Source organism: Notamacropus eugenii, chromosome 1 (assembly GCF_028372415.1).
Source record: "Notamacropus eugenii isolate mMacEug1 chromosome 1, mMacEug1.pri_v2, whole genome shotgun sequence".
In the NCBI taxonomy this organism is placed as follows: Eukaryota; Metazoa; Chordata; class Mammalia; order Diprotodontia; family Macropodidae; genus Notamacropus; species Notamacropus eugenii.
In genome coordinates, this window is record NC_092872.1 from 66719683 (window position 1) to 66746545 (window position 26863).

Genomic DNA, 26863 nt, shown 5'->3' on the forward strand with positions numbered 1-26863 from the left:
TACATACCGATACACACCTACACATATATGTATGTGTGTATATATATACAAATATATGCATATACATATGTGTGTACACACATATGTATATATATATATATTCCCACCAACTACCCAGATACTGAAAAAAGTTTCAAGAGTTACAAGTATTGTCTTTCCATGTAGGAATGTAGACAGTTCAACTTTAGTAAGTCCCTTATGACTTCTCTTTGCTATTTACCTTTTCATGCTTCTCTTGATTCTTGTGTTTGAAAGTCAGATTTCCTTTTCAGCTCTGGTCTTTTCATCAAGAATGCTTGAAAAGTCCGCAATTTCATTGAAAGACCATATTTTCCCCTGAAGTATTATGCTCAGTTTTGCTGGGTAGGTGAATCTTGGTTTTAATCATAATTCCTTTGACTTCTAGAATATCATATTCCACACCCTTCAATCCCTTAATGTAGAAGCTGCTAGATCTTGTGTTATCCTGATTGTATTTCCACAATACTTGAATTGTTTCTTTCTAGTTGCTTGCAATATTTTCTCCTTGACCTGGGAACTCTGGAATTTGGCCACAATGTTCCTACGAGTTTCTCTTTTTGGATCTCTTTCAGGAGGTGATTGGTGGATTCTTTCAATATTTATTTTGCCCCCTGGTTCTAGAATCTCAGGGCAGTTTTCCTTGATAATTTCATGAAAGATGATGTCTAGGCTCTTTTTTTGATCATGGCTTTCAAGTAGTCCCATAATTTTTAAATTGTCTCTCCTGAATCTATTTTCCAGGTCACTTGTTTTTCCAATGAGATATTTCACATTATCTTCCATTTTTTCATTCTTTTGGTTTTGCTTTGTGATTTCTTGGTTTCTCATAAAGTCATTAGCCTCCATCTGTTCCATTCTAATTTTTAAAGAACTGTTTTCTTCAGTGAGCTTTTGAACCTCCTCTTCCATTTGGCTAATTCTGCTTTTTAAAGCATTCTTCTCCTCATTGGCTTTTTGAACCTCTTTTTCCAATTGAGTTAGCCTATTTTTAAAGGTGTTATTTTCTTCAGCATTTTTGGGGTCTCCTTTAGTAAGGTGTTGACCTGTGTTTCATGCTTTTCTTTCATCTCTCTCATTTCTCTTCCCAGTTTTTTCTCCACCTCTCTTACTTGATTTTCAAAATCCTTTTTGAGCTCTTCCATGGCCTGAGACCATTGAATACTTATTTTGGATGTTTGGGATACAGAAGCCTTGACTTTTATATCTTTTCCTGATGGTAAGCATTGTTCTTCCTCATCCAAAAGAATGGGAGAATGTACCTGTTCACCAAGAAAGTAATCTTCTATAGTCTTATTTTTTTTTCCCTTTTTGGGGCATTTTCCCAACCAGTTACTTGACTTTTGGGTCCTTTGTCAAGAGTAGGGTATACTCTGGGAATCTGTAAGATCTCAGTTCCTCCAAGGTGGCACAATCAAGTGTGTACACTGGTCTGGGAGCAGAAAGAGCTTTTTGTGCCCAGAATCTTAGCAGTTTCCTCTCCACAGCTGCCTGGCCTCCAGTTCTACCAAGCCAGCACTGGGGACTGAGATTCAGATAAGCTGCATGGGCAGGGTGAGATAAAGATCAGCTCCCTCAGGACCTCTACACAGGGCTGAGGTAAGAATGGGCTGCTCAGTATCCCCAGGGGTTTTACAATCCAATAATGGATGTGGGCTGCTGTAGGAGCTGCTGTGGGAACTGCTGCTACCTGCCTGATGTGGTCTCTGTGGCCGCTGCCTAAGGCCGGAGCTGTGGTAAGGCCCTTCCCAGCCAGCTGAAAAAACCCTGCCAATGACCTTTGGTGCCTGTGGGTTGAGGGATCTGAGAACCCTCTGCTACTGGGACTGGAGATTCCATCCCTGAGAGCTGTTTGCAAGCTGCCCAGCCAAGACTGGGCTGGGCTCCACTCTGTGTCCAGTGCACTTGAAGTTTCCCGTGGGCCTTTCAGGTCACCCTGGGCTAGAAATCTCCTCCACTCTATTGTTCTCCACTTCTGCTGCTCCAAAATTTGTTGAGAGCCCCTCTCTACAGGTATTTTATGGGCTGTGTGGGGAGAGTCCGCATATATGTGTCTTTCTGCTCCACCATCTTGGCTCCACCCCCAAGGTCCATCATTTTCATAGTAATATTCTGTTGAGGTTTTTGTATGGCTGTTAGTCTTGGAAGAATTAAAGATAAAGAATTCAATCTTCAAGTAATAAAAGAAGAATGTAATCCTCTCTGGAGAATTAGAAATGACTAAGTCAAAGTAGAAAGGAGAGATGAATATTGGATGTGAATAGGGTACAACATGTCATATAAGGCTCTGTATCATCTTTCATGGAAAAGAAGTAGAGGACTACCAGGATGAAGTTTGTCCATATTGTGAGACAAGGTTTTCTCTACCAGATGTTATTGCTTAATTGTTTTACCTATTCATAAGGGAAGGTTCAATCTGGGTTGAGATGGGAAAGGTTATTATGTAAAGCAAAAAAAAAATGAGCAATAGCATTTAAAATAGCAAATAAAGAGCACTGAGGAAGAACCAAAATAAAAGATGTTACCAGAGAAATGTAAAACCAAAAAAAGATGGATTGGTCAAATGACAAGAGTGAAAGTAACCAAAGGGCAATCCATGTCCTTCACTGGCCCAATTTATTCATTTCTGTTTTCTGTCAGAGAGACAGAGAGAGAGAGAGGTATATAAGAAGGAAGGGAAGCTGGGAGGAAACGATGAGGGAGAGAGGGAGGGAAAATATGTGGAAAGGAGGGAAGGAAAGAAAAAAGGAAGGAAGTCAAGCACTATGCTAGGCACTCTATATACAAAAGGAATTTTAAAAGACAGTCCCTCCATCAAAGAGCTCACAGTCTTTATATTAATCAATTAATTTATTTGTTTTTAGTTTTCATCTTTCACTTCCACAAGATTTTGAGTTTTAAATTTTCTCCCCCTCCCCAAGACAGCATGCAATCTGATATAGGCTCTACGTGTACATTCATATTAAACCTATTTTCACATTAGTCATGAGGTAAAGAACAATTAGAACTAATGGGAGGAACCATGAGAAAAAATAAACAAAACAGAACAAAAAAAAAAAAAAAAAGGAGAGCAAATAGTATGCGACCATCTACATTCAGATTCCATAGTTCTTTCTCTGGATGTGGAACAGCATTTTCCATCATGAGTCTTTTGGAGTTTTCACAGATCTTTGCATTGCTGAAAAGAGCTAAGTCTATCAAAAGCAGTCATCACACAATGTAGTTATTACTGTGTATAGTGTTCTTCAGGTTCTGCTCACTTCACTCAGCATCAGTTCATATAAGTCTTTCCAGATTTTTCTGAAGTCTGCTTGCTAGTCATTTCTTATAGAAAAATTGTATTCCATTGCATTCGTATACCCACTACTTGTTCAGCCATTCCCCAATTAATGGGCATCCATCACCTCAATTTCTAATTCTTTTTCACCACAAAAGTAGCTGCTATAAATATTTTTGTACATGTGGGTCCTTTCCCCATTTTTATGATATCCCTGGAATACAGATCTAGAAACAGTATTAAAGAGCTCACATTCTAATAGAAAGGAAGTGGAATAACACATAAATGGGAGCTGGAAAGCTGAGAGAGGAAAGTTGCTATGGAGAGGTGAAGGGTTATAACATATCTAGGGTGAAGAAGCTTCTGGATAGCAGATGGTAAGGTAGATCTGAAGTTCTTCTATGTTGAAAAAAGTCATGTAGTTCCAGTGACAAATTGTATCTCCTTTCTGAGGAGCAGCCTCATTAAGTTCCCAGATCTCTACAGTAGCTTGGTCATTAGATGAAGAATTCCTTAGCCATGGCAGCAAATAAGGAAAAATTTTAAATGACCTTGAGTTCTGTATAGCTGCAGGTGCTTCTTCAGTGTAGTAGCAGAGAAGGAAGGCAAGAATCACTGTTTTTAGATTGTCTATAAACACTGATTTACTTTTTGACATGCTATATATGAGAGTCAAAGTGAATGTCCAATGGCCCACAAGTTTTCATGCTGCCGAAGGAATCAACTCATTTAGCTAGATCAAGGCCTCTAGCACAATTTGTGGGCCACCTATGCAAGATTTGTGGAGAAACATGAAGACAAGGGATAAGCAAGCACGAGTCTGTTGTGATCAGCACCTTTGGAGGGAGAAAATACCCATATCAGTAAGACTGCAAATCCATTTAAGGTCAAGGTATGATATTTTTCATGCCATGGAGCCTCTCACATAGAAGAAAGGGCTTGACCTTGGAGTTAGGAGGCCTGGATGCAGGTTGTGACTCTAGCACTTCGCTAGTTTTGTGAATCATATCATCCTCCTAAGCCATGGATTCTTCATTTTATAAAATAATCATATTTAAGTTGCTTATCTAAAAGAGTTGCTGTGGGAAAAGTACTTTGTAAGCCTAAAAGTACTATGCAAATGTTAGTCCATAGGATATATGAGTTGAAAGACACCTCAAAGGCCTTCTAGTTCAACTCCTTAATAAGGAAAACAAAGACTCCAGTTGGTTAAGTTTATTAAGTGACTTGCCCAAAGTTGCAGTAAGTAATAGAGGCAAGATTTAAACCCAGATCCTCTAACTCCTAAACTAGGGACCTTTCCATTGACTCAAATTGAATTATTACTTTTTTAAAAACAGCATAATGCAGAAATTACAATGAACCAGATATCAGAAAATTTCAATCCTGGTTTCGCCACTTAGTCATGTAACCTTGGTCAAGGAAACATCTTGATTCTTAGTTTCCTGTTCTGTACAACAGGGATAATAATAGCCAGAACTCAATTCTATACCTTTGTGATGTACTTTATCATGCATCATTGCATATTATGGCTACTTATGCATGCTTCTTACCCACCAATTAGAAAGCAAACTCCACTAGGTCAGTGAATTTTTCCCCTAAACTCAGTCCCTCTTCCAGTACCTAGCACAGTGTTCTGCATTCTGTACATGGGAGACTTTTCATAAGCATTTGTGGAATTAAATGCTTATACTCCCTGTCTCATAGGATTGTCAAGAGGAAAGTACCCTATAAACTTTAAACTTTCAAATTCTTTGAAAATATGAGTTATTATTGATAAATTATTTTTGCACTATTATAAAGAAGAACAAAGGATATATTTTTTTACTTGTTTCACTCAAATCAGTGCCTGAACCAAAGATAGTCAGTGAGAATAAATGTATTTTCCTTTTAAATCAGCATCAGCCTTAAAGTGGAAGAGTTGACATGTGTCTGGTAAATTATGAAGACCTTAAGTTGTCTTTCTGCCTTGCCTCAGCTTCCCAAGACAGATGCTGACTGCTCTGTAACTAGAAGTGCCCACTCAGCTGAATGAATATTAAAGCCATCAATAGATTACTTTCTTTTCTGTGCTTTTTACCGTGATACTCAGCAGTGGCTGGAGAAGGGAGAGAGTAAAGGAGGAATGGAGGAAGGGAAAGCTAATTTACAGAAAGCAGAATCCTAGTATTATACACAGGTTTCCACTCTGGTGTTATTAGGAGTGACTAGGTGGCAATTTCCCAAAATAAAGTCACTGGAAAAGCACAATGGGCCTATCACTTCCCCAGTCCCAGACATTATGTCTCCCAATGAAGCCTAAAGCCAGCTTAGCTCTTTTGGTTGCCATATCACATTGTTGACTTACACTGAGTTTCCAATTCACTAAAATTCCCAGATCTTCAGATGAACTGCTGACTAGTCATATCTCCCTCCCTCCATGTTATATTTTTGAAGGTGATATTTTTAACCCAGATAAACCTTTGCATCTGTCCTCTTTAAATTTCATTTTGTTACACTTGATCCATCTCTCTTTTACCTGTTGAAATTTTTTGGATCCTACCTTTGTCATCTGATATGGTTGCTAGAAATTTTGATAAACATAAAAATTTGATAAACATGCCATTTATGCCTTTATCAAAGTCATCGATCAAGATGTTAAACAGTGAAAAAATAAGCACAGTCCCATGGGGCACTCCTTGCAAACACATCAAATCATTATGGGCTACTCATTGGGTACAGCCAATCAATTCACAATGTACTTATCTAGTCATTCTATTATCTAGTCTACTGCTCTCCAAATTTCATCATCCTAGTTCACCATTGAGGACAGATACAATATGGACACTTCTATCCATGGGTTCTATGTGTGGTCTTTTTTTTGCTTCAGACAAGATTTATTTTGTGTTTGGTGTGAGTTTTGTGTGAACTTTGTAGGTGGAACAATTGAAGTGCTTGCCTTACCTAACTAGAAGTCAGAGGAGCGGGAGAGAAGGGTGGAGACTATGAACAGAGCTTAATAAATAAGAGGAGGAAAGGCTGCCTGAAATAACCAGGGACAGAAGAAGAAGCCAATATCTTAGGAAACTGCCTAAGGTGAGGTAGCTTTCTTGGCATGGGAACCATGGAGGACAATGCCTTCAATTTGAGAGTGTCTAGATACTTACTAAAAGAGGCAGTTTCAGTCTGACTTGATATTATCCTGAAAAAAGACATTATTCTCCAGAGAACTGGAACAGGAACAGGGAACAGGGAACATGTACACCAATGGAGTGTACATGGCCTGGAAGTGATTCAGCCTGTAACTAAGAGAAGTTTTACTTATCCGCAAAGCCATATTCTATGTTGTGTACAAATATGCTGAACTCTCCATAGCTATATTTTGAGATTTTTCATACTGTCATAAAGTAGTTGTTCTGATGATTTATTATGTAATGGAAATCTTTAAATGTGGGTATCTACATAAAGCAGACAGTGAGGCAGTATTCAAGTCAAGTCAACAAGCATTTATTAAGTATATACTATATGTGAGGCACTTTGCTAAGTACAGGGATATAAAGAAAAGAAGGAAACATTCCCTGTTGTCATGGAGCTCAAAGAAGAGGCAACTTGCAAAGAATATATATGCTGAATTGGACATAATCTCAAAGAGAAAGCACTAAGATTAATGGAGGCTGGGAAAGGCCTCTTGGAGAAGGGGTGACATTAGCTTAGATTTGAAGGAAGCCAAGAAAGTCAGTAGGTTGAAATGAGGAAGGAGACAGTTCCAGGCATGAGGAATAGCCTATAAAATGCCCAGAATAAGGAGATGGAGTGTTGTATAGGAACAACAGGAGCAGAGGCCAGCATCACTGAATGATGATGTTCATGGGGAGGAATAAGTGTAAGAAGAATAGAAAGGAAGGAGTTCTCCATGAAGGGTTTCAAAGGATTTTATATTTGATCTTGGAGGCAATGGGGAAGCACTAGAATCTATTGAATTGGGGGGGAAGGAGGATATGATCAAATCTGAGCTTTAGGAAGATCTATTTCACAGCTGAGTGCAGGATGGACTGGAGTGGAGAGAGACTTGAGGCAAAGAGGACAAACAGAGGTTATTGAAATAGTATATGTGTAAGATGATGAGCACCTGTACAAGACTGGTACAGTATCAGGTTTTTTTTTATCTGTTGGCATTTTTTAAAGTTTTTTAAAAATAGAAATACAATAAACTCTATCTGGGGTATTCTTATATTTGGTTGGTTACCTGCTTTGTGGGGAGCCACTAAGTAAAATTCCAGACTTGAATCCTAAGAAGACTTGGGTAATTTTTAGCTAAACCTTGCCTGTAAAACCTACTAAAGAATGACACACTCCAAATGGAGAAACATCACAGGAGTCTGACAATGCAAAAATGAAATTACAGATGAGTGTGTATCACACACATACACACACACACACAGAGCTCTGGAATAGTGTTACATCATCCACAGACCTTTTTCAACTATTACAGATTTCAGGGTACAGATCCATCTATTCATTTATCTACCTATCTCTCCTTCTACCCATTCATCCATCCTTTCACCCATCTGTCTATCCATTTTTCAGCACCAACAACCTATAACTTCTAGATCACTATGTCACATATTTTCTAACCTCACACCAGCTTAAATCCCCCTTAGTGTCAGAAGTAGACACCAAGTAGAATATCTAAATGTAAGCCCTTTTCTTCTGCCTCCCTTTTGTGTAGGTTCAGCATAGAACCAGAACGGGGACAGAGGGATCCCATAGGTGCTGGAAGAAAAAGAAGCAGGGCTATCCATCGGACACATGGGCTGAACTACAAAGATGTAGAAAGAGACAGAAAACACTCCCCTGGATGACAAGGTAAGCATGCAGGAGTCATGGGGAAAGAGGCCTACCCAAATAGAACACTCCGTGTGTGTTTCTTCCAGTTTCAGAATTGTCCAGCTCACTGCTCAAGTCCTCAAGGAAGATGGGAAAAAAATCCTATAGAGAGCAGGGCCTGCTAGAGACACTGGGCAGGTCCTCAAGACAGGTCAAAGTCTCATGAGGATATATGAGGGTTGTTAATGAAGGAAGAAATATAGAGTTTAGCAACTGTTTGGATATGGGAATTAAGAGAGACTGAGAAGTCAAAGATGACTCCCAAATTGCAAGGCTAGGTGACTAGCTAGTATCAGAGGATGGTGGTACCCTCAACAGTAACAGGGAAATTAGAAAGAGGAGTTTGGGGAGAAAGATAATGTATTTAGTTTAGCACATGTCATATTTAAGATATCTACTGGACAGTCACTTTGAGATGTCCAAAATGCAGTTGGAGGTGCAAGATCTGAGATCAGGAGACAGATTAGGGCTGGATAAATATGTCTCCATAGAGATAATTGTTGAATTTAGGGGAGTTAATGAAATACCAAGCAAAATAATATACAGGAAAGAAGAGACTCCAGGTCAGAGCCTTGGGGGATTCCCATGGTTAACAAACATGAACTAGATAAAGATCCAGGAAAGGAGACTGAGAAGAAATCAAAGGGGTAGAAGGATAGCCAGAAGAGAACTCTATCATGAGAAAGGAAGAGGAGTGGAAGTATAAAGGGAGAGGAGAATATAGTATAGGGAGGGAAAAGTAAAAAGAAGAGGGTGATGAACAGTGTCAAAGGTTCCAGAGAGGTCAAGAATGAGGACTGAAAAAAGGCCATTAGAGAAGACAGAGGCAGAGCTAAGATGGCAGATTAGTGGTAACTCAGCCAGAACTCTCTCAACGTGCCCTTCCAAACAACTTTAAAATAATGCCTCAAGCAAAATTTTGGAGCAGCAAAGTCAAAAAAAGGTCAGGGTAAGATGTTCTCCAGCCTAAGAAAATCTAAGAGATCAGCAGAAGTTTGTGTCACCAGGGTGGAAACCTATCCAGAACTCACACACTTAGAGACAGTAAGAGTAGCTGCTACAGCAAAAGCAGCTTCAGGAGCTCTCAGCTCAGAAACAGGAAGTAAATTGGACAACTGGACAATTTCAGAAAGAGATTGCAGAGGACCATTTGGTAGCACTGGGTATAATTGACACTGATTTTCAACTGTATTGCCCATATGTAGTTCTGGATCGCAGTGCCTGGGCCAAGAGGAGAGCTTATGGTCCATCACAATGGAGCAGAAGTCCTAGTTGAAGTTCCAAAGAGAGCACTACTGTTTGAGCTGCAGGGGACCAGGGGACTTCTTGGATAAAGACAAAAGTGTAGACATGAAGAGCAGTGACCATACTTTTACCCAACTTGAAAGCATCAAGATCTTGCAGATCCCCAGAACTAGCTCTGCAAACAGCAGCACAAAAAAGCCTAAAGCATGAAAAAGTGCCTCCTCAAGTGACCAGAGTCCAACTTGAACATAAAATTCAAAGTCAGTAAACTGGCTGAAAAAGATGAGCAAACAACAAAAGAAGAATTTGACCACGTAAAGCTACTATGGTGGCAGGGAAGATCAAGACATAAACCCAGAAGACGACGACAACAAAGTGAAAATAGCTACAACTAAAGTCTCAAAGAAAACATGCTAGTTGGACACAAACCCCAAAAGAATTTCTGAAAGAGTTAAAGAAAGAAATGAGTGGTAGAAGGAAAATTGGGGAAAGAAATGAGATCTATTCAAGAAAATTATGAAAAGAGGATTCACAGCTTGAAAAAAAGGTATAAAAAATGAATAAAGAAAAAACACCTTAAAAATAGAATTGTCCTTATGGTAAAAGATGCACAAAAAATCACTGAAGAAAAGAGCTCTTTAAAAAGCAGAGTTGGCCAAATGGAAGGGGAGGTACAAAAACTGACTAAAGAAAAGAATTCCTTAAAAATTAGAATTGGGCTAATAGAAATTAACTTCTCCATGAAACATCAAGAAATAATAAAACAAAGTAAAAAAATAGAAAAGCTGTGAAATGTCTCATCAGAAAAGCAACTAACTTGGAAAATAGAGGAGGGATAATTTAAGAGTTACTGGATTTTCTGAAAATCATGATCAACAAAATAGCCTAGACATCATATTTCAAGAAATTATCAAGGAAAACTGCACCAGTATCTTAGGAGGGTAAAATAGAAATTGAAAGAATCCATTAATCACCTCCTGAAAGAGATCCCAAAATGAAAACTCCCAGAAATCTTATAGTCAAATTCCAAAGTTCCCAGATCATAGAGAAGATACATCAAGTAGCCATAAAGAAACAATTTAAATACTGTGTAGCCACAGTCAGGATCACACAAGATTTAGTGGCTTCCGCATTAGAGGATCAAAGGGCTTAGAATACGATATTCCTAAAGGCAAAAGAGCTAAGATTACAGCCAAGAATTTATCTACCCAACAAAACTGAGACATTAAATTGACATTTAATGATATAGAGAACTTTCAAGTACTCCTGATGAAAAGACCACAGCTAAATTGGAAGTCTGACATTAAAACACAAGACTCAAGAGAAGCATAAAAAAAAATGAAAGAGTAACCATAAGGGACTCAATAAAATCAAACTGTTTACATTACAACAGACAGAGAGTCATTAGATTGGACAATAAGAAATAATTGATAACTTTAGGCAGAAGAGTTTCAGCCAAATAATGAAGTCAGAAGCCAGGCTGTCAAGAGTTAAGAAGAAAGTAAGAAGAAAGGAAGTGGAGACATCCATTTTAGACAGAGTTCTCAAGAAGTTAGCCACAAAAGGAAGGAGACATATACTATCACAGTGAGCAGGATGAATGGGTCATATTAGGGTTTTTTGAAGATAAGAGAAGCATGAGCCTATCTGTAGGCAGTACGGAGGCATTCATTAGTTGAACTCTGCCTATGGGGATCATGCTTTCCAGATCTAAAATTAGAACACACATTCTTACATAGAACATTCCTTTTGAAAAGCCTTGTAAATGTTGTACATTTTTTATTGAAATAGACTGTCCCAGAACATCAAGTCTCAATGATTGCTATTAATAAGGATAGGGCTATGGGTTTAGGGGCAAGGCATGCCCTCTATATGTGTCTTGTCCCATATGGAGAGTTTGGCCAATGTTTGGAGGAAACCCACAAAGTCAATAAAGTGGTTGAAAAATGAGACTACAAAGCTATAAATGAAGTGGGAGAGGCTAAAAATTTTCTATTAATGATCATAAAGTATGTAAAAGGAGCAGGATAGTGACTGGCTAGTTCTCTTTCCCTGAAGGACAAAATGAGAAAGGAAATAGATTCCTATGAGCACAAAGGACAGGAAAATTAAGCATAAAGAAACGTATAATCTTCTCTAATGTAATAGGAGAAACATCAACTACTAGAAAATTGGAAGATCTCTGACATATAGGCTAGTTTTCCCCTAAAAATAAAACTGTCCTTAAGACTTAATTGGTTCAGGGAACTGAAGCTCTAACTCTTGACTTAGTTTCATGTCTGCTTACGAAGGTATAAAAAATCAGTCCACAAGTACTGTTCTCCCCTCAGGCTTGACTGATATCCCACTTCCCAGTGAGTCACCATCCCTTCTGACTTGTAATAGAATCCTAGTAAATTCCAGTGCAAGAGGGTTTGTACACAATTGAATCAAAGTTGTATCTTTGCTGAATATCCTTTCCGTATCATTATTGAATAATTCCTGTCCCATTTCATTTGAATCCTAAGCCTAAACCATTGTACAAGCCTGGGTTAGGCCTGGCTACCTCCAAGGGAAGAATTTCAACCACTGTAATATAGTATCATATATAATAAGAGGCAGCACAAAGTATTGGATTCAAATCTGGCTTGGAATTCAGGAAAAGTGGGTTTAAATCTTGCTCTGATACATAATAGGCATATTACCTTGGGTAATTCATTTAACTTATCAATGTTCCAGAAAAGTCTTTAAGATATAAGATGTAGTACAATTGCTTGTCTGAATTAGTAGATGTAGTTTCAGAAGACCCTGAACTAGTGAAATCACACATCCTAACTATAAAAGTGTGCACACATGCACACGTATACACACACACACACACACATACACACACACACACAAAATACTATAGTCAAGAGTTCCTGTGGGTTCAATTATCATTTCAGTGTAGACACATCCCTAAACAATATATCAATCCTTCATGTCTCTTCTGAGCTCCAGTCTCTAATCATCAAATTCTTGCTAAACATCTCTACCTGGCTGTCCCATAGGCATCTCAAACTCAGTGTGTCCAAAGTAAAAATCATTATATTTCCTTGTAAACTCACCCCTCTTTCTAATTTCCCTATTTCTACTGAGGGTATGGCCGTTCTTCTAGTCATTCACATTCACAACCTTGGAGGTATCCTCCACTCATCATTCACTCTTACTTTCACATCTCATCAGTTGCTAAAGTGTTGTTAATTCAACCTCAGTAATGTCTCTCACATCCATCCTCACAGTGACCACTCTAGTTCAGGCTTTAATGATCTTTCACTTAGACTATTGTAACAGCCTAGACATAGGTTTCCCTGACTGCAGTCTCTCCCCTCTTTAATCCATCCACTACATAGCTGCCCAAATAATCTTAAAGCACAGGTCTACAACCATGTCATTCCCTAACTCGCCAACCTTTAATGACTTCCTATTGCCTTTAAGACAAAATACAAATTTCTCCATCTGGCATTTAAAAGCTTTGATAATCTTGTTGCACCTATCTTTCCAGGTTGATTTTACATTCTCCCACCCCCTTTCTGCATTTTTTATGTTCTAGCCCAACATACATGCTTGTCAGTCCCCTTATAGAACATACCATCTCCCAAACTCATACCTTTGCAAAGGCTATTCAATCATGCCCAGAATGTTTCCCTCTCCACTCCTGCTTTTCAGCATTCCCTTCAAAGCTCAATTTACTTCTTATATGATTGCCCTACCACCTTTACCTGCCCACACCTAGTTGTTAGTGCTGTCCCCACCACCTCTGGAGAGACAGACACTGGCAGTGCCAAGTGAACCAAAGTTCTGCCCCACCTCCCCTAGACCCAGGTGGAGACAGCCTGAGACCCTAGACCCAAGAACCTTAGGAATAGTTGTATCCCCAGACTACTGAACCACTCTCCCTGCTTCCAGTCTTAACCCTCAAATCATCATTGAAGGGAGTAGCCTTCATGGAAAACCACCACCACCAACTGCTGACCAACTGACCCAAAAAAGTCAGGTAGTGCCCAAAGCCCTGGGAATAGCATTGCCACACAGACCAAGTACAGCCTCTGCAGCAACTGGGCAAGGAAGCCAATCTTGTGGAGGTGCCTCCAAAGGTACTTCAGCTCATGCCTCCTCAGGAATTACAACTACTGAAGACCTAGAAAGAGAGTTCTCACAACCAATATCTTTGACTCTGTCAAATGGCAAACATCAGAAATGAATATGATTTTATCAGTGAAAATGACACTAAGGAAGAAAGATTATCATCTGCTTTGCTAACGTATCCTAAGGACTAGAGGGTCTTTCTATGTGACTGCTGACTGCAATCTCCTATATGCATCATCTCCCCTATTAGAATGGAAACTCCTTGAAGACACGAACTAGCTTGTTTTTCTTTTTGTGTCCCCAGCACTTAGAACAATGATTTGAACATAGTAGACACTTGTCATTCATCCACTCACTCACTCAGAAATTAACGGTGGATTTATTTGTAAATATTTTTCTTATTTCTTTGTTCACCACACATTTATATCTCACACATTAGAATATAAACTCTTTGAAGTCAAGGATTGTTTTATTTTTTTGTCTTCACATCCCCAGCACTTAACACAATATTTTGGACACAGATTCTCTTTAAAGTTTATTGCATTTAATTCAATTCAATCCAGTAGGAGACAAACGTGGACTAAATCTCTCAAGGTTATTTTCTCCCTTAGGAACCAAGGTTATTCTGGAGCTGTATAAGTATCATCTCAATTTATCTTAAACAAGTCAGTGAAAAGCTAGCAGTAGAACTTGGAAATCTCAGTACTGTGCTAAATGATAAAATTTTCCAATCTTGCATTCAAACCCTGCTATTATTTGGCAGATACATTCTTGGACTATATGAACAACACTAAAGATGCATTTACCACACCCAAAGCTAATTTTTGAAAGGCTGATGTGAAGTCTAGCAAGTCCGTCTCAGAGTCAATAAGGCCTGGGCTCAAGTTCAGTCTTTAATTCATACTGGCTATGTTATCCTGAGTGATTATTTCACTTCTTAGTCTTAAGGCAACTCTCCAAGTTGAAGTACAACTGCTAATTTGAATTGAATTTTAATTTCTCACTCTAAGTTTGCAGCATCAATGGAATTAAACTGATAGACTAAAATTTAAAAAAAATTAATAAAGGCAATTCAAATTTGGCAAATCCCTAATCTGGAGGTTCCCAAACTTATTTGGTCTATCACCTCCTTTTAAATAAGTTACACAACACTTCCTTGGAAATCTATTTTCTTTAACCCTTTCATGAGTTTTGTTTTTGAAATTTGCATTATTTCAAAAATATATTTTCTTAAATGATGCCTCTTAAATTTGGTAATTGGTTGCAAACTTGTGGGATTTTCCTGCATTGAAATTTTGTTGACACAAAATTGCATCTTGTAACCATATAGTAAACAATATTATAAACAAGTCATTGTGAAGAGATTGTAAACAAGTCATTACATGCACATATTCCTGCCAATGCATGCCTTACCAGATAATAATGCCCAATACACTTGCCTGCCAACACTTGCTTGTTAAGATGTGCCAGTGGCCTTGACCACTGTTTGGTTATAACTAATATTTTGGTATTTATTTGGAAAATAATGTAATCACTACGAATGGATGAAACATGTATGAATAGCTTTTCAAAATTTTCTACTCTTCTTATGCTTCCATAGCCCCCTTGTTTCTATTCAATGCCCCCCAATTGCATTTGAAGCTACTACTAACCCCCTGGGCCATTTCAGTGTCCCCCAAGGGATGGTATCATGTACTTTAGGGATCTCTGTAGGCCTAACCAATTAAGAGAGGACATTGGTTTGAATCTCAGATCAGCCACTAAATACCTGTTTGACCTTGGGCATGCCGCTTTCCCTCTGTGGGTCCCACTTTCTTCATCTGTAGATGAGAGGACTGAATTAGACACTTCGAAAATCCTGAATCTTGAAGGGAACTCCAAAAAGTAGATGTGAGGAGGGAAAGCATTTGAGGCAGGAGGGGACAGCCTTTACAAAGGCATTAATGTGGAAAATAAATATTCTAAAGTCCTTTCCATATCTAAATCTATGATCCTGTGAAATGATTCATCAAAACTTTGCCACTTAAGTTTTCTAGGTAATTCTTTCACAGAATAATCACTAACTAGTCTATGGTGAGGGGTAACTTTCTGGTTAAGGTGAGAATTCTTTTTCTTTTCCTATCAATATTCTTCCTTCCTCCCCTCCTTTCTTTCTTCATTTTTTTTTCTTTCTTTCCCTCTTTCTTCCCTTTTTTTTCTTTCAATTAGGTCTCCCTCTCTCTCACCCAGGCTAAAAGTGCAATAGCCATTCTTTTGGCCAATCCCAATGTTGATCAGCCAGAAGCTTTTAACATACTCCACTTTTTTAACATGAAACAGTCCACCCATCTTTAGACAACCTAATGGCCCTCCGTACTCAGAGGTTCACCATATTGGTACCCAATTTGGTACAGACACACATTAGGCTTTAGGCCAACTGTGGCTCAGAGCTACCAGATGCAGGTGATCTTAGCTCTGCAGCAACAAGGACTTCAGGCCTTGACCACCACACTCAGCTAAAGATCATTTTCTAAGTCCCATGGTGGCAACATACCAAGGTACTCTTTGACTTAGAGAAGTCTGAAAAACGGTGAGGTTTTGTAGGATAAAAATCTCAGTCCAGCTTCTGCTCTATAAAATATGTGACTTCTTTCCCACTACTGGCTTTTCTAAGACGTTCCGTTTAGGCCTCATATTGCGGCTCTGCTCTTTCCTGGTAATACGATGCTTTTCCTTGACTAGTGAACTTCAAGTGTTTCTCTGATGAGTGGAACAGAAACCAAGAGAAACCTTTCAAGGAGAGTTTGCACATTAAATATTAACAAGGTACTTTAAAGTTTAATATTTAAACAAAAGGCTTAATGTTCGATGGTGCCTCATTTTCCTCCCAAAGTTACTGAATGTAGGGAATGATGTGCTTGGTTGGAGGAAGACCAAAGAGAACATTTTAACATTCATTGTATATATTCCTAAAAGTCAATTCAGGGGATTTTAGGCTTGAGATTATTTCAGAACGATGCCTTTCGTCTATAACTGAGACGGTTTTTAAAGCAAGATGAACCCATTGTCTAGATGATGATCCCTACGGCTACCTGTCCAACAATGTCCTGTGCTCCAAATTTGCTTGTTTCTCTTATCCTCTAGAAAAACTTAACTGTCCTATGTCCTGGTCCCTCATTCATCTGTGAGGCATTAAGCTAACAAAATCCATGCTAATGTGATAATATGTTGAGGCTTACCTCCAGTGCCTTTCATGTATAGAGAGATTTTAATACTTCAAAGTTTTTATATCTTCCTAGAGTCTATTACCACTTATCCTTACCATAATCCTGTAAAGTCTGATCAGTGGAGAGGAGAAAAGAAAAAGGAAGTGACTTCAGGCTAGATTTCTACTTAGAACTTTCTCCCAGACAGCTGATGAAAACATTTGGTTGTATTAAGAGTTTGGCAAGAATCTACGAATCCCATATCAAGAAGCAAGGGAATAATGGAGACAAAGGGTACCTTAGTGATAAATGAGGGAAAACCCCACTCAAAAAAGCAGGAGACACTACTATAGATATAAGTCCTTGGTCAGGAGGCCTCACTGACTGACAGCTCACACAGACAACATTATCACCAAAGAAGCAGACAGATGAAAGTCTAGGGATGTCACTTCTATCAAGGCTAGAGGATGATGTGAATTTTCAGCTGATTTTCACAGAGTGGAGTTGTGCTTGGGTTTCTGCCAAGGTGAACACAAATTATGTGTTCATGATATAGTCTTATTTTTATATTAAAGGAGAAAATGAAAAGATAGAGAAGCAGTGAATAGAAAGGAAAAGAAAGCAGAGTCATGAGACCTGAGTACAATTCCCAGTTCCAATCACTCGCTACTCTTCACCTCTCTGTATCCCACTTTCCTCATTTGTTAAATGAGTGAGATGGACTATCAACTTCTAAAGTCCATTTCTAGGCTTTTGATCCTAAAATTGGAAGAAAAACTTTCTTCTTTAAGTTTATCAGGGAGAAATAAGCTACATATTTGAGAGAAGCATCTAAAAGGAAAAACAAGAAACCACAATTGATAAATGGTCAAGGAATTTGAACAGACGTTGCTCAAAGGAAGACATGTAAGCTATCAACAGCTGTGTGAAGAAAAAAATGTTCCAAATTATTAATCATTAGATAAGTAAAAGTTAAAGCAACTGTGACATTCTATTACATATCCATCATATTAGCAAAGATGACCCCAAAAACACACACACATAAAGAAGGCACTAAATAAGTGTTTGAAGAATTGTATTTATTAAGCACCTGTTGTGTGTCAGGTCCTGAGGATACAAACATAAAAACAAAACAATCCTATCCTCAAGAAGTTTACATTCCAGTGGGCTTATAAAAGTGTGGCCAATATTTCATAACAAATAACTATAGAAACTGGGAACAAGTCTACACAGTAAGTTTCTCTGATAAAGTTCTTGTAAGATATATAAGAAAGTGATTAAAATGTATAAGACTAAGAGCTATTCCACAACAGATAAATAGTCAAAGAATGTGAACAGGCAGTTATCAAAGGAAGATATCCAAGCTATCACCAACCAGTGAAATAATGGTTCAAATCATTAATTAGAGAAATGAAAATTAAGGCAAGTCTGGGGTTCCAATTCACACCTATCAGATTGGCAAAGATGGCAAAAGAGCAAAATGACAAATATTAGTAGGACCACAGACAAAACAGGAACATTAAGGCCTCATTTGTAGAGTTGTGAATGGGTTCAACCATTCTGTAAAGCAATTAGCAACTACGCTCCCCTCCCCCAATCATAAATTGTGTATATCCTTTGATCCAATGATGCCTTCTACTAGGCTTTTACACTCAAAGAAATCAAAGAAAGATGAAAAGAACCCATTTTGAAGCAGTTCCTTTTTGTAGTGACAGAAAACTGAAAACCAAGGAGGTGCCTCTAAACAAAGGAAATTCTATTGCATGAATGTAATGGAATACTACTGTGCCATAAGAAATAAAAAAGGAATGGCTTCAGAGAAACCTACTGAGATGTGTTATGAACTGATGCAGCCGAGTGAGCACAACTAGATGACCAATTTTTACCATACCAACCACAGTGTAAAAACAAACAATTTGGCAAGACTTAAGAAGTCTGACTAATGCAGTAACCGGTCATGATTCCAAAGTCAAGTCAAGCCAACTAGCTCCTACTATATCCCAGGCACTTTGCTAAGTGTGATTTTTATGGCAGTTGTTTCTTTTCTTAAAAAGGACTTGACTTTCACTAGCTGTGTGACCTTGGGCAAGTCACTTAACCCCAATTGCCTCATCCTGGGTCATCTCCAGTCATCCTGATGGATATCTGGTTACTGGATTCAGATGGCTCTGGAGGAGAAGTGAGGCTGGTGACCTGTACAGCCTTCCCTCACTCAAAACAAAGTCAAGTGCAGGTCATGTCATCATCTTGATGTAATGGTCCTCTTTGAGAATAAAAGACAAACACAACAACAACAGCTGAGACTTGTTATGAACAGATGCAGAGTCAAGTGAGTATAGATAGATGACCAATTTATACTATACCAACAACAATGTAAAAGCAAATAACTTGGCTAGAATTAAGAATTCTGACCAATACAGTAACCAATCATGATTTCAGAGTCAAGTTAACCAGCTCCTACTATATCCCAGGCACTTTGTTAAGTTTGATTTTTATTGTGTTTGCTTCTTTTCTTAAAAGGGACCATCCCTTAACTAGTTAAAGAGGCCTGTTCATTGAATGGGTGTGTCTCACTCAAAGTGAGAGTCTGATAAGACCTTAGTCTAAAATGGTCAAGGTCCCACATTGCTTCCTGGGCCATGTCCAGTCATCCTGATGAATATTAGGTCACTGGATCCAGATGGCCCTGGAGGAGAAAATGAGGCTGGTGACCTTGCAAGCCCTTCCTCACTCAAAACAAAGTCAAGTTCAGGTCATGTCATCATCTTGATGTCATGGTCCTCTTTGAGAATGAAAGACAAATGCAACAACAACAGCTGAGACTTGTTATGAACAGATGCACAGTTAAGTGAGTACAACTAAATGACTAATTTATACTGTGCCAACAACAGTGTAAAAGCAAATAACTTTGTAAGACTTAAGAATTCTGACCAATGCAGTAATCAATCATGATTCCAGAGTCGTCAAATCAACTAGCTCCTGTTATACCCCAGGTACTTTGCTAAGTATTGTGGATGCAAGGAAAGACAAAAACAGTCCCTGACTTCAAGGAGTTCATAATCTAATGGGGAAACAATGTGCAAATAACTATGTTCAAAAAAGTCATATACAAGATAACTAGGAAATAATCTCAGAGAGAAAGAACTAAGATTAATGATGACTAGAAAAGACTTATTGTAGAAGCTGGGATTTTAGCTGACTTGAAAGAAACCAGGAGATGAAGAGGAGGAAGGAAGCTATTTCAAGCATGGAGGACTTGGTATATTCTCGGACATGGCTAATGTGGGATTTGTTTTCTAGAATCTAGACTATATATGTATGTGTGTATTAACTGATTTATTTTTAATTCTAAATTTTTTTATTAGTAGAGGTATTAGGAGGAAAAAGATTAATAAAAATACTTATTACCAAGCATGGAGGACAACCAGTGAAAATTCACAGAGTCAGGAGATGTAACATCTTGTGCAAAGCACAGTAGAAAAGTCAATATCACTAGATCACAGGATTCAGTGTAAGGGATTAAAGTGTAAGCAGACTGGAAATAGAAGAAAAGACTAGATGATGAAGGGCTTTAAAAATCAAACAGAAGATTGTATATTTGATTTTAGGGGTAATAGGGAGCCATGCAGTGACAAGAATAAGAGTGAGTAGGGATGGATAACATGATCAGACCCACACTTTAGGAGGAGTCTTTGATAGTTGAATGGAAGATGGACTGAAATGAGAAGATATTTGAGTTAGGGAGACCAACCAGAAGGCTATTGCAATAATCCAGGAATATGGTAATGAGGGCTTAGAACAAGGTGTGAGAGAAAAGATATTTCAAAGATGGAATTGAAAGGATTTGACCACAGATAGGATATGGGGATTAAGACAGAGTGAGGAGTGGAGGATGACACTGAGGTTTTGAGCCTAGGTGATTGGGAGAGTGGTGATGCTATTGACAGTAAGTAATACAGAAGAGAGGCATCTTGCTGTCTCAGTGGATAAAGTTCCAGGCCTATAGTAAAGAAGACTTGAATTCAAATCCAGCCTCAAAAACTTACTAGCTGTGTTATCTTGGGAAAGCTACTTAATCCTGCTTACCTCAGTTTCCTTATCTGGAAAATGAGCTGGAGAATGAAATGGAAAACCACTCCAGTATCCTTGCCAAGAAAACCCCAAAAGGGGGTCACAAAGAGTCAGAAAAGACTGAAAAATAACAACAATACAGAAGTTATGAAAAGGGGAGGATGTTGAGGGCTGATGATAAATCATAGTTACCCATCTGTTGAAAGAAAGATGATGGATTCAAGATGCAGAAGGAGACCCAGCTTCTGGGATAAGAATTCACTGTTTGACAAAAATTGCTGGCAAAACTGGATAACAGTGTGGCGGAAATTAGGCATAGACCCATACCTGACACCGTACACAAGAATAAAGTCCAAATGGGTACATGATTTAGGTATAAAGATTGATACCATGAATAAACTGGAGAAGCAAGGAATAGTGTATTTATCAGATTTATGGAGAAGGGAAGAATTTCTTACTAAAGAAGAGACAGAAAGCATTATGAAATGCAAAATGGATAATTTTGATTACATTAAACTGAGAAGTTTTTGCACAGCCAAACCCAATGCAACCAAAATCTGGAGGGATGTAGTAAATTGGGAAAGAATTTTTACAGCTAAGCTCCGGGATAAAGGCCTCATTTCTAGAATATATAGAGAACTGACTCAAATGTATAATCATACAAGTCATTCCCCAGTTGATAAATGGTCAAAGGATATGAACAGGCAATTTTCGGAAGAAGAAATTAAAGATATCTATAATCACATGAAAAAATGCTCTAAATCACTGTTGATTAGAGAGATGCAAATCAAAACAAATCTGAGGTACCACATCACACCTATAAGATTGGCAAACATGACAGAACAAGAAAATGATAAATGCTGGAGAGGATGTGGGAGAGTTGGAACACTAATTCATTGTTGGTGGAGCTGCGAGCGCATCCAACCATTCTGGAGAGCAATTTGGAACTATGCCCAAAGGGCTACAAAAATGTGCATACCCTTTGACCCAGCAATATCGCTACTAGGACTGTATCCCCAAGAGATCATAAAAATGGGAAAGGGTCCCACATGTACAAAAATATTTATAGCAGCACTCTTTGTAGTTGCCAAAAACTGGAAGTCAAGGGGATGTCCATCAATCGGGGAATGGCTGAATAAATTATGGTATATGAATGTAATGGAGTACTATTGTGCCATAAGAAATGATGGACAAGAAGACTTCAGAGAGGCCTGGAAGGACTTATATGACCTGATGCTGAGTGAAAGGAGCAGAACCAGGAGAACTTTGTGCACAGCAACGACCACAGTGTGCGAGAGTTTTTTCTGGTAGACCTGGAATTTTGTAATAATGCAAGAACTTCTTTAAAAAAAATTAAAATCCCAGTGGTGGTTCTCTAAGGCAAAATGCCTTCCACACTCAGAGAAAGAAATATGGAAGTCATTCGCAGAATGTAGCAGATCGTGTTTGTGTATGTGTATGTTTTTGTGTATCATGTTTTGATTTGTTATATGATTTCTTCCATTTATTTTAGTCCGACTACATAGCATGACTATAGTGAAAATGTACTCAATAGGAAAGTATATGTAGAACCTATACAGAACTGTATGCAGTCGTGGGGAGGGAGGGGGGTAGTGTGGGGTAGGTATGGGGGGGATAAAATCTCAATTGTATGGCAGTGATTGTTAAACATTAAAAAATAATTTAAAAAATAATAATAAAATTTTTTAAAAAGTCTCATTTCCAAGATAAAAAAAAAAGATGCAGAAGGAGACATATTCTTGAATATGGACAATGAGAGGATTAGTTTTGCTTTATTATACATATTTGCTTCAAGGGGATTGAGTTGTTTTCCTTTTAAACTGAAGTTGATGTGTACAGGAAAGAAAGTAAGTTTTTGATCATTGAAAAAAATGAAAGAAAATATTTTTAAAAGTAAACAGAGGAAAAATAGAAATTGAAAAAGCATAGATGAAGCCTAACCTATGCAAGACAGTTGAGGGAGAATAATATGAAACAAGACAAGAAACAGGGAGGAAAGCTGGACCTTTTGGAGCTATGCAATAGGTGTAAAGCCCTCATCCTAGAATGAAGAGCTAGATCTTCTAAGGAAAAAGAAGCCATGCATATTCCAAGAAATGATCATGAGACTCCCTCAACTGAAACCAGGAAAGAAGCTATCCAGAGCTGTTCAGAGCAAGAAGAGATGTATCATGGGGATGGGCAGCTCCATGCTGAGGGATATTGAGGCAGCCACATGTTAACCTAAACTGAACAACAGGCGAGTAAGCTGATAATATCTGTAAAGCACATAGTACAGTGGCCGGCACATAGTAGGTGCTATATAAATACATATTCCCTTCCCTCACCCCTCTTCCAAAGTATGCTGTATAGCCAATATGGGACAGAATCTCCTAGTATATGTTAAATATGACATTTACTATGCCCATGGAAACAAATGATATCCCAAACAGAAACTCAGATGAAGTCTGGGCTAAGAAATTGACAGTGTTTGGATATAAGCGATATTTTAAAGACTATTGCCATTTGAAGGATGTCAGAAGAGAAAGCGGGATTTGGAAAGCCAATATCTAGTTTAGAAGTGAGGCGGGTGACCTTGCACAGCCCTCTCTCACTCAAAACAAAGTCAAGTGCAAGTCACATCATCATTTCTCTGATGGTATGGTCTTCTTCAGAAATGAAGGACGAGCACAACAATCTAGTTTAGAAGATGATGTGAAATTGCAATAACTTGACCATGGCTTAAGATATAAAAATGATGGGTTCTTGGCCAAGAATAAAGCACACCTAATGAAAATAATTCAAAATATATTTATCTGATGACGTATAAATTTGATCAAGAAGGCTAAAAATAGAGGAGAGAGAGAAATCAATCTAAATTTATCTGTCAATCCAGACAATACAGAGGGTAGATTGTATAACACAGGAAGAACATCGGTGAAGATGATAAGTTATTCTTAGGAAACAGTATCCAGAATGGGGAGGAATAGTAAAATATAAATGTATATTTTATACTTTGTGTAAATATAAATGCATTTACACAAGTGGGCAAAGTACGGGTAATAAGATGAATAGGAAATTTGAATGCAAGGAAGTATATGGACCATAAAGGTTAACACTAAGATTTAATCACCAAAACTAGAGCATGGTTATAGCAGTCTATAATTTTTTAAAAGGTAATAAATGGTTATTAGAGGGTCAGGGGACTAGCACTGTATATAAGAAAAATTTGAGGAACTCTGTGAATGAGAAGAAAGCATGATAGATACCATTTGGGTCAATGACAAGACAAACAAAAGCTGTGTTGTCCCCCAAAGAAGGAAATTAGTACTGAGTTGGAAAACAGATCACAAGACGTTCATGGAGTTAAAGTAATGAATGAGGACTTTTTGGAATCTGTTGCTGCTTTTTCTCTGTTTAAAGCTGAGTAGTTGATTAATATTTTCTTTGTTTTAATCATCATTCCATCCTTATTTCCAAAATAACTGTTTTGATGCCTTCTGTTTTTAAATCATAGTCAGTTCTAAAAATACCACCGCCCCCTGTCCAAAACTGAACTCTTTTATAACAAATAAAAATAATTGAGCAAAATGACTCAATACAGTGACTATGTCTGATTATATATAACACCCTTCCCCATTAGTCCCATGCTTCTCTGCTCAAGGGAAGTAGATATGTTCCATTATCTGTTTAGTGACTGGAGTTCTGGTCCTGCAGTCAGTAAGACCCAAGTTCAAATCTGGTCTCAGACACTAACTAGCAGTGTGACCCCAAACAAGTCATTCAACTTTTGCCTTACGATTTCTTCAACTATAAAATAGGGATGCTGATGATCTAAGAATCAAATGAGACACTTTTACTTTGTAAAAAGTACTTAGTATAGTGCCTGGCACAAAATAGATATTGAAAAACTTCTTTCCTTTCATCTGTCCTCTTTTCTTTCCTTCTTTCCTTCCTTCCTTCCTTCCTAGGGACCATTGTTAGTTTTTCTGTTGCCCAGTTCCTTTCAATCATGTTTTTATTTACATTATTGTAGTCATCATATATGTTGTCATTTGGTTCTAGTTATTTCACTATGCATCAGTTTATGTAAATCTTCCCATGTTTTTCTGAAATCTTAATGTTAGTCATTTTTTCCTATCCAGTAATATTACATTACATTCATATTGATAGATGCCTACTTTATTTTCAATTTTCCTATCATAAAAGATGCTGCTATGAACATTTTTGTACATAATGGAATTTTATTTCTTTCTTTGACTTCATTGGTATATGGAGTCAATAACAAAATTGCTGGGTTAAAGTATATGAACAAAGCAGTCACTTTTCTTGTATTAATAGAAATTATATAAGAATAGTTGAAACAATTCACAATTCCACTAACATTAGTGTGCTTCTCTTCCCACAATCCCTCCAAAATTTTCCATTTTTGTTATCATTGCTAATTATAATTTCATTCTTCAAAAATAGATGTAGTTAGGGGAATATTTATTCTGGACCTGATTCTGACCAATGGAAAACAATTGGTTTTACAGGGAAAAATTAAAGGAATACTAGACAGAAATGACTGCTCCAACACAGTCTTCACAATAGATAAGAATGTGAAATTTAGGCATATTTGTGGTTAGATTTTGGCAAAGTAGATATTAAAGCATTCAGAGAAAAGATAGAATCCCATGTCCTTCATCTGAAAGGAGAAATAGGCCCAAGAGGAATCTGGGGAAGCTTTCAGATATGAAATTCTAATGATACAGACAATTTTAAAGAAGAGGAAAATGTTAAAGAAACTGACAGAGAAACAGGGGATTCAATAACAAATAGAGTTTTTAAAGGAGTATCTAGAAATCAGAAGTAAGAACATGTATCTGAGGACAAATACACAAGAGTACACAAGGCGCCCTCTAAGAATCATGTTGGGAGCACTAAATCTGAGAATGTTGTAAGACTGGTGATAAATACTAAATACAAAAAAAGGAATTTTGGTCAGTGAGTTAGGCAATAAGCATTTATTAAATGTTTATTTAATTGGTATTCCCTCAGACTAAAAAGGCCAAGTTCTCCCACTGCATCCTGGGCCATCACCAGTCATACTGACCAGTTTTGCCACTGGACTCTGTTGACTATGGAGGATAGAGTAAGGCTGAGAATTTTGCACATCTCTATCTCACTTTGACCCAATTCATTGGCAAGTTAAGACCTTCTGGATGCCATTTGTCCTTTCCAAGAACTAAGGACAAACAACAGCAACAACTCTATGCTGAGCACTTTGCTAAGCATTGAGAATACAAAGAAGAGCCAAGCATAGCCTGCCCTCAAGGAGCTCACATTCTAAAGGGGAACAAAAGATGCATACAACTGGGTACATACAAGATATTCAGGGTAGGAGTCAGAGCCAATATAGTGGAGAAAGAAGAGTGACTTACCTGAGCTCTCCCCAAAGCCCCTTTGAACACCCTTAAACAATGTCACAAAAAAATTCTTGGAGCAGAAGAACCCAGAAAAGGACAGGGTAAAAATAATTTTCCAGCCAAAGACCACTTAGAAGGTCAGAAGGAAAGATCTATCACATCTGTGTGAAAGTGGAACACAATCCAGTGGAGGCTGTGCCTGCACAGACCAGCCTTAGCAAACAAAGAGCAGGCTTTGGGAGCCACTGAATCTGTAGCTGCAGCAGCTACTTCCAGAGTTCTCAGACCACAGATGGTAAGGGATGGTGGGGTGTCAAACAACTAGTCAGAAGGAGATTGCAGGGGTCTCTTTGCTAGCACTGGAGGCAGGACTCTGTTGCTTTGCCCATACGCAGATTTGGGTCAGTCCTGGGTGGCAGTCCCAGGATAAGAAGGAGCACTGGAACACGAGAACTTGTAGCCTCAGTAGAGTAGGGACTTTCCTCACAGTTCCAAGGCAGAAAAGAGTGTTTATGGTTGCTCACAGACAAGAGTACAGGCCAAGAAAGTGGTAAATACATCTCTTCTTAGATCATACCACCATGGAAGGACTAAAAACTTACAAGTCCCTAGAAGTATCTTTGAAAATAGCTGCATAAAAACTCTTAACCTTAGCACAGTGCACCCTCCTCCTTGGAAGCAGAACT